Source organism: Erithacus rubecula (genome assembly GCF_903797595.1).
Source record: "Erithacus rubecula genome assembly, chromosome: 27".
Classification (NCBI taxonomy): Eukaryota; Metazoa; Chordata; class Aves; order Passeriformes; family Muscicapidae; genus Erithacus; species Erithacus rubecula.
Window position 1 is genome coordinate 3071758 of NC_136679.1, and position 8781 is coordinate 3080538.

Consider the following 8781-nt stretch of genomic DNA (forward strand, 5'->3'; position numbering starts at 1 on the left):
CATCTTGCTGTGTGCTGTGCAGAGGCTCTCTTGAAGGCAGCAGGATCTCAGCCAGGGGCAGAAAAGCCTTATTTCCCCTGCAGGATGTGGTTAACTTGTTTTCTCAACAGCAGGGCAGGGTTAATGCTGCCTGCTGTGAGTGAGTCACAAATGGTGACCACAGCATCCTGCCTGCAGCTTGTGAGAGGGGGATGAGCTGGGGAAGGTGTGAGCTGGGCTCTGCTAGGTCAGAACCAAGGTGCCATGGAAACTATCACTCCATCAAACCACCCAAAATTACTTCCTGCTGGCCCCTTGCTCCTATCCCTGAGTGCCAAACAGCAGCAGGGTTTCTTCTCTGCTGCTGGGAGCATTTTCCTCCCTCATGCCTTCAGCAAGGTCTCTCCTCCCTGAAGCTCCTGAATGTGCCAGAGAGACACTTCCCTGCACAGAGTCTGGAAAAGACACATTCAGCCAACAGGAAATCTGCATAATCAAAGCTGTGTTTGGGATCCCAGTGGGCTTTAGGACAGCTGGATTTCAGCAATTTCCATCCCAGGTTCAGAAGAAAAAGCACAGAAAACATTCTGCTCTAGTAAAGCTTTATTTTTCTGTATACTAGTGAAGTCTAAAATGCCTATGAGATATATTTGTCATAAGAAATACAAGCTTAATAAAGAAATGAACATTATCTGGCTGAATGACATCACTTCAGATCCTACACAGATCTTCTCACATGAAATACACACTTATTAAATCTATCTGAAACACAAAGTTACAAATGGCAACTACCTGGATGGAATTCCCTCAGCAGCAGCAATGCAGTGGCACAGGCAGTAACGCAACATGCCTTGGAAAGGTGCTTTTAAAAACGCACATATCTAGAGAGAGCATTGCAGTTTTCAAAGCCATTGAAGCAGCTTGGACACTTGTGTGCAAATGCCACAGGAGTGGGGAGATTACTTAGCAGGAGCAAGAAGATAACTCCACTCCCCTCAGTTCTAAGAGGAGAGCAAACAGCGAAAGCATTTAAAACTGTTCAGTGTAAATCATCTGGCCAGGCAGGAGTGAGCAGTGTTCAATGTCTTCAGGGGAAGCTGCTGCCTTGTGTCCTGGCTGGTCTCTGTCGCTGCTCTGGCCCTGCTTGGCCAAGCCCCTTGTGCTGCTGGTTCACCTTCTTTCCTGCTCTTCCTTGGGCTCCTCTTGCCTTCATTCCCCATGCCTGGAAGAGCAAAAGGGAGGGTTAAAACGACAATTAAAGAAACTGGGCCAATGACCCAGAGTTTGCTAGCTGTGAGCTCCCTCACCTCAGAGGAGAAACAGCTTGATGCTCATGAGGGTGTTGATGGCGATGCTCTTTGCCAGCAGGACTCTCAAACCCAGCACAGCCATGGACAGCATGTTCACTCTCTGCCCTTCAGCATCTGCTCAGGGACCAGAAAAGAGCAGAGAGATCATGGTCTAGGTGTTGATGGTGTGACCTTGGCAGAAAGTGGGACAATGGCCAGGGGATGGTGTCCAGGGAAAGGAAGAGCAGCAAGGAACAGATGATAAAGAACATGGCAACAACAGGGGAGCCCAGGGTCTGTCTCTGCTGCTTTTGGCTTCCTGGAGCTTGTGTGGAACAGCAGGAGCAACCTTGGAACAGCAGCTTGTGTCTGGTGAATGTGTTGTGTTCTGCCTCCTGTGGCCTGGAGAAATCCATTTCCATGCCTTTATCCCCCGAACAGCAATGTACCTTCCCCACCTGTTTGGGGAACTCACCTTGTGCTGAGGGCTCTGTGCTGTTGCAAACCCTCTCACTGGGCCCTGCCACTGGTTCTTCAGCCTCCTCTTCTGCAGCATGATAAAGAAAAGGCATTTTAAACCATATTTACATTTTATATAGGATTTCAAGGAATGTTCATGTGTCATTTCCTGTAGTATCTAGAGGAAAGTTGGGGCTGATCTGATAATTAGTCATTACTTCCAATATTATTTGAGGTGACAATTCCTCCATGTATCTGCAGGATACTGAAGAATTCCTGCACTGCTTGATCTTAGTATTTGAATCACCTTCAGGACGGGAAAAACAATATCACAAAATATAACTATTTATTTTTATTGAAAACCCTCACAGCAAACCAAATTTTTGCAGGATTTAGAAAGGCTGTTCCAGCTTGTGCTGCAGCAGATTTGTTGCTACAGGCTGAAACATTTAGTCATAAGGAAATCCACATTTTTACTAAATAAATTTTGTCATCCTCCTTCTCCCCAAAAAAGGTATCTCCAAGTAATTAAATGGTTGACAGCATTTCTTTCAGATGCTTCATTACATCTTTCAGCTCTCCCTGCTGACATCCCCAATTGCCTTTCTCATTTCTGGCTGCCCAGGACAATGCTGTCAAGAAGGAGAACACAAAGCCCCACAGGCCACTGTCTCCAGAAACAAGTGACAGCTGTGCCACCAAACTGTACCTGGCTGTGCTGTCCTCGTGCTGTTGTCGAATTTGGCCGTGCAGGTCACCTCTGTGTCGTTTGTCACACTGACCACTTTAATTGCATTGTACAGCCCCTCTGATGTCAAAATGGATGTGCTCTGTTCATACACGACCTCCTTAGAGGGCATCTCCAAGCTGATGCTCTTTGTCTCAATATTCCTTGCCAAACAAGCTGCTTTCCCAGGGCTGCCACCTTCTTCCAGTTTCTTTGATCTCATCACAATGATTTCAGGGCTGGAAGGTTTCGAAATGTCTGTAAGGAAAAGCAAGGTATGGACAGGAATGATTTCATTGTAGGCTTACCCAAATGCTGAAGGACAAAAAATTCACCTGCACTTCAGCAGTGTGTCATTTGTAACATTCTCATTTTCTGTCTTTGATGTCAATATTCCCTGACAAGAGATGTGCTAGTAATGAAGGATGATTGTTTTATCTCACAGCCAGCTGTCTTACAAGAAAACTCTTGTCAAATAATTTAGTAGCCAACAAATCATTGTGGTATCATGAATTCTTTTTAAACAAAATACCTTTGCCTCTGGATCAGGTTATTTATGGAGAATCAATGGTGATCACAAAAACCATTGTCAGAACTGAACTCAAAATAACAATCTGAATTAGCGCAAAACAATGGAACTCACATTGATCCTCCAGTGGCCTTCCTTGCCAGAAAGGGCTCAGCTTATGAAAGGCTGTCAGACACATCCACAAAGATTTACGTGTTTCCTTTGACAGGAGCACCCTGAGGGGTTTCTAGGGTAAGGAGAGGTGCTTGAGGCTTTTCATTTTGCATGGTGTCTGCCTTGCAGGTGGGTCAAGAGATCCCTCAGGTCTGACATTTTGTTCACTCTGGGGCACTGATGGAAGTTTGATCAAGGGGCTCTGATTTTACACCCTTTCCCCATCAGCCCCATGGCACTGCTGAGGAACTGAGGTGAAAGCCAAATCGTGCTCTGCCACAACTTCATGGCTCAGCTCTCCTGACCAAACAGGCAGAACTACACACTTGCCCACACCTACAGCAACCAGACACCCAACACAAACCAAACATTTCCTTCCCAGGTGTTGTACCATGGCTGGCCAGAGCCTGTCAGTCCTCTGCATTCTGTGTTCTCTGAGAAGACCTTGAAAGGCTTTTCATGTGGTCTCCTCTCCAAGCTTTCCTAACAGCCACAATACAAACAAGCTGCTTCTCTGCAAGAGCTCCCTGGGTAAGATCTTCAGCAAGAAATAATGTACATCGTGCAATTGTAGTTCAGAGAGCAAAAGATTTATTTAATCTTAGCCCAGAAGCCTCATTTGAGTCCCAGTACTTTGCATTTTATGACAATCCAGCCATGAAATCCTACCACGTGTTTGCTTCTGCCATGGATTTGTTATTTATGTTCTGAAAATATTTTTGGACATAATCTGGTATTTCTCCTTCACTTTAGTGTTCTGAAGTCAAAGGAGGAGTCCCCTATTCTAAAATATAATGAGTCTGAAATAATATTGGATGTTCTTGCAATACGTCAAGACTTCTGAAAGGACAGCAACAATTCCTGAGGGATGCACCTGAATCTTTAGGAAAACACAGATCAACATCAAAAACCCCTCTGTCACCCCAACATTCACAATCCTGTATAAAACATCAGGGAGACATCAACCTTTATTGTACATCATGGAATTCCAAATAATAATAGCAACAACTTAGGCTTCTTCTAATCCCTACTCCACACATTGGTCTTTCCAGAGCCCACACAACTTGGCAGCCAATTGTCTTTCATGCCAGGAGCTCTTGGATATGAGGCACTTGTGAGAATTTGAGCCCAAGGCTGTTTTACCTCCTTCCTCCTCTGTCCCCAGGGCAGTGGAATTACTTACCTGGGGACACTGTTAGTGTGGTGCCCATGTCAAATCAGAACTTTTCATAGCAGGCAGTGACAGATCTGTCTCAAAACTCTTCAGCCCTGTGAGCTCTTCTCTGAGCTCTGCAGTCCTGCCTCAAGTCAGTTCAAGCCCGCTGGAGAATTGGACACTTGACAGGAAATTTGAGCCAGTGTGCTGCCCACAGCGGGAAGAAGTTATTCCATGCTACGTAGTGTCCTGCTGGTGTTTGGGGATGATGGAATAATGGTGCTATGCAGAGTCAGCCCAGTTGTGTCTGGGAAAAATCTTTGGACCTCTTCCCAGCTGAGGACCTGGCTTGAAAGTCTTGCTGGGGCAAGAGTGCACTCATGGGATTATTGCAGATGAAAATCCTTACAGACAACCCAAACCATTAAATACCTTTTTTCACCTCCCCCTCAATTTTAAATGAAATTTCAGAAATAAAGAAATGTCACTTACTTGGTAGAACTGTAAGACTCGTCCCTGGTCCAAATATAAGCTTATTGATTCGCACAGTGCTAAGACTCATTCCAATAACTCACTCTTTCCTCATGGTGTTCAAAAGTATTGTAAAGCAGGAGATGAAACATCAAATATGAGTCTTAATTATCCGTGGGTTCAAGTCCATGAGAGTATCCAGAAGTACATTTACTTCCTAATCTGGAACGGTATAATGTGAATTGAATAGTCCAATGATTTCAAATAGCTTGCTTGAGTATAGAATTTTCAACTTCTATCTTTTTTCCACATTTTAGAATCCCCATGAGCAATTTTATGTGTCCAGGATCAAAGGCAATATAGATAGAATGTTCTAGTTCCCTTCTTAATCATTGCAGTCCCCCATCGCCTTTCTTTCCCTATATATCTCACTCTTTTTTCCTCTTTTTCTTTTTGTACAGGTCCCAGTCCTGTTTATATCATTGTGCTACCCCACCCCACCAACACAGTGATATATTTCATAGCAAAAATTGTATCTGTTCCACTACACAGAATTTTGGATTATACAGACAGTCACATGACTGCTTCAGTGGTTTTGCACTCAACGTAGCACAGAAGAAACACCATATGGCTTTCAAGTAAGGATGTGAAATAATATCAGAAAGGTTGAGTTGTAAATGGGAACTTGGGGATAACATGACACTTCAGGAAGGTGTGAGGGATTTAAGCTGGATAATAACCTGTACTTCATGTGTTATTTCAAAGCATTATTTGCAATGCTGTCTTTTCCCCTTCTTCTGTTCTTGTGGCCATTAGTGGTAGTGTGATGGGAGCACTGGGATGCTGCAGGATGGTTCTGGGGGTGCTGGGAGGAGTGAATTAAAAGCAGAGGGATAAGGAAGATTGGAAATTGCTCAAGTGACCTTCCAGCCCAGGGTCAAATAAATCCTGGGATCCTCTAGCATGGAGCCAGTTTAAATGCCAGTGTCTCTCTTTGACTCTGTGTGACTGTTGCTCTGGGAGTTTTCTAGGTAAGCAAACTCATGGAAACAAAGGGACTCTTTGTGGCTTTGTGGCTGCTCCAGCTGCTGCCAGTGCTGCATCACAGAGGGAGTGATGACTGCCCGACTTAGAAAGACAGCTGCCTGCCAAGGAAGGCAGGAACCTCCTTTGGAATGGAAAACATGATCCCCTAGCCTTCTAATTATTATAACTTTGTAATGAAGGGGCTTTCAGGGAAAGAGATGGGAAAAGGAATGCCAGTTCTTTAGCAGTATGTGTGTGGGCATAACAAGAAAAACAAACACCATCACTGGCAGCATCAGCAACCAGAGCCAGACCGCAGTTGCAGCTGCTCTGGGCTGCAGGCACTTTCCCCTTGGGTGCAGATCCAGGCACAGCCAGCAGGGGCGCTGATGTCTCCCGGCTGGACAGGACGGGTGCACTGATTGCCCAGCAGGGGGCGCTGTGGCACGGCGTTGGCCGGCTGTCCCCATGTGGGTAATGGGGGTTCAGGCGGTAGGAGAGATGGAGACCTGGAAAGGTGGAGAGGTAGGAAGCTGACGAAGTGTTTTCCTTTATAAACCCACAGGAGAATCCAGTCTCAGTGCCCTCTGCCATTCTATCTGCTGCTCTGAGGTTCCTACTAAAGCTCATTTTTCAGTCCAGAGGGTCACCAGGACTGGATGCTCCTGAGGGTGTGTAAAGGGAGCCCTTTCTCCATCCCTTGGCTCTGGAAAAGGAGCCCCTTCTCCATCCTTTCCCCCCTTGAGCCCCCATTAACAGCGTGAAAAGGGGGCCAAGCTCCTGCCACAGCACCCCCTGCTGGGCAATCCTCGCACCTACCCTGCCTGGCCAGGAGCCACCAGCGCCCCTGCTGGCTGTGCCTGGAACTGCACCCAAGGTGAAAGTGCCTGCAATCCAGACCAGCTAGGACTGGGGGCTGCTGCTGTTTGGTGACGCTCCTGTTACTGTTTCAGTCCGTAAGGATCAATGCTTACTTTAAAAATTTCAAAGGATTATCAAACCTTATCCAATATGACAAAGGACTGAATAAGGAAAAAGGCACAGCGCCAGGACCGTGTGACCACCTGATATGTGCCCATCTACAAAATGGCTGCTCCCTGTTTTATGTCCCTGGGGGTTGCTTCAGCCAACTCTGGCCCCACCCAAAGTCTGTCCATCAACTCGTCTTTACCATCCAGTGCTGGAGAATCCTTCCTTGCAGCTTGATTGGAGCTCAGGTGCTGTCCCAGTAACAACCCTGTCCTCCTCCCACATGGCCCACACAAGAGTCACAGCTACACAGCCCCCCTCACATGTCCTGACTGCTAAGGCCGTCCTGTGGCAACAGTTACAAGGAGAGGGAAAGGGGGCTATGGGGAGAAGAATGGATGTCTAAACAGCAAATCACAAAAATGTAAGTATATGTCAATAACTTCTCTTAACAGACACATAGTATTCATCCCTTAATTGTGAGAGCCAACCATTGCATTACACATCTATAACAAGTTGTTATACATACTCGTAAAGAACTGTTATTTCTTTGCCCATTTCTTTGTTTTAAGTCTTCTTAATTTCAATATTATAATAATTTGGAGACAAGGGGGTCGTATTCTCCATTCCAAGAGAATTTCCTACCTTCCTTGGCAGGCACTTGTCTTTCAAAGCAAGAGAAATAGCTTGCTTAAAGCATACTGAATCTGATTTTAATGTTTTCAGGTTTGGAGCAGATAGAATTTCTTGGGGCAATCTATTTCATCACTGTAATTCAAAACAACCCACCTTCTCCCTTGTATCTTGTTTGAAACTATAGTCTTTTTGTTAAAAGTTGTTACCCCTCATCCCAATAATGTAGCCTGTATTAAAAATACTTCCCCATCATTTTTAAAGCTTTCTTTGTATAATAGAAGCATTTATCAATTTCACCATTTCTGTGATCCTGTGTAAGAGTCGCTAACAGATGAATTCCCATCCCTATGGAGATGTTTGCCTGAGGCAGACGAGAAAACTTCCTTTGCAGTCTGTAAGTTCCTTGCCAAGGGAGGATGCTTAAAACAGAATTACCAAGACAAGTTATTTTTATAATTTAGCTAAACTCATGGCTTTGGAAAGATGGGGATTAAGAAGCATTCTCATTTGACAGCTCTATTGGCTGCTTTCTGGAGCTTGACAAATCTATTGCTGGCCATGGCTTCTTGATGTGGGCTGCAACCCTGAGCAGAGTAGACAGGAGGAAATTCCATTGGGAAATGATGAGTAGAAGCTCGTTCATTCCCCCTTGCAGAAACCAAAAGCCAGTGCTGGAGGACTGCAAGGTGTTCCTGTGAATAATTCCTCCCAAGCAATTTCTTATCTCTACTCATTCCATCCAAATCTCCCAGGCTCTCCTCTACGTCAGCTGCTCCCTTCCTTGTCTCCATGTCTTTTCACTGCATTTGTTCCCCTCTGCCCATGATCAGCCCAGACCTGGGAGCCCAGCAGGGCACAGAATAGTCCTCAGTCCCAGAAGTGCTGAGCTGCAGAGAATGTCTCTCCAGAGAGCAAGGAGTCAGTCAACATGTCAGGAGGCTGCGAGGATAAACAAGGCTGGGAAAAGGTGGGCCCACTGCTGAATGGGATGGGGACAAGGTGACAAAGGGCATGGGAGAGAGCTGAGATCCACAATGTTTTATTCATCTCAGGCTTCAGCAGCAGATCAGCCTTCAGGAGTTCTATTTCCCAGAGTTGAGAGGGAGAGGATGGAGCACACACTATCTACCATTGCACACTCCGTGTAACTGAGCTGTTTTCTACTCTGTAACAAAAGACTTTGCACAGAGGTTTCCCAGGGAAGTCAGTGATGTGAGCACAACTGAATGAAGAATGCACAACTTCCACCTTCTTATCAACTAGCTCGAAAATGCTCTTAAAGAAGATAAACAAGGTTCCCACTTCCCACAACCGTGCTCAGTGTCCCTGAGGAAGCAGGGCTGGGAGATTCTGCAGAGGCCAGATCAGAGATCACTGCTGCCCACGG

At 45.7% G+C, this 8781-nt stretch overlaps 1 gene segment (V, D, J or C); it reads right to left on the reverse strand.

Annotated features, from left to right (window-relative positions):
* Window positions 1-644: 644 nt before the first annotated feature.
* Window positions 645-4985, reverse strand: LOC306812820 (T cell receptor delta constant-like). The segment is given in 5 exons: window positions 4785-4985; window positions 2437-2712; window positions 1744-1815; window positions 1287-1403; window positions 645-1201 (listed from the first exon to the last, which is right to left on the reverse strand).
* Window positions 4986-8781: the final 3796 nt, after the last annotated feature.